Source organism: Phalaenopsis equestris, unplaced genomic scaffold, assembly GCF_001263595.1.
Source record: "Phalaenopsis equestris unplaced genomic scaffold, ASM126359v1 Scaffold198051, whole genome shotgun sequence".
In the NCBI taxonomy this organism is placed as follows: domain Eukaryota; kingdom Viridiplantae; phylum Streptophyta; class Magnoliopsida; order Asparagales; family Orchidaceae; genus Phalaenopsis; species Phalaenopsis equestris.
This window is the reverse complement of record NW_018217990.1, coordinates 31,374-31,683: the sequence shown is the minus strand read 5'-3', so window position 1 is coordinate 31,683 and position 310 is coordinate 31,374.

The following is a 310-nucleotide window of genomic DNA, read 5'->3' as shown; positions in this document are numbered from 1 at the left end:
TTAATTTGTTTAATTCTAAGGAAGAAAATTGGTTTAGCTGGGGAAGACATGTTTTGCTGTTGAAGATGGACGTGCTGCCCACTATGCTAGCTCCAAACTCCTCGCCGTGGCGAGTTTAAGTTTTTTAGTGTGTCAGGTTATGATGTCAAATCAGATGGTCCTATGGTTGTAGTTCTTTAAATATTGTGGGGCATGTTAAAGTTGATTAGAGCGACACCGGTTAGGATCATACGATTCCCTCGTTCTGGTACCATTATTTTCTATTTGATTCACTTAGTCCAAATGAATTTACTAAACACAACTTAATGAG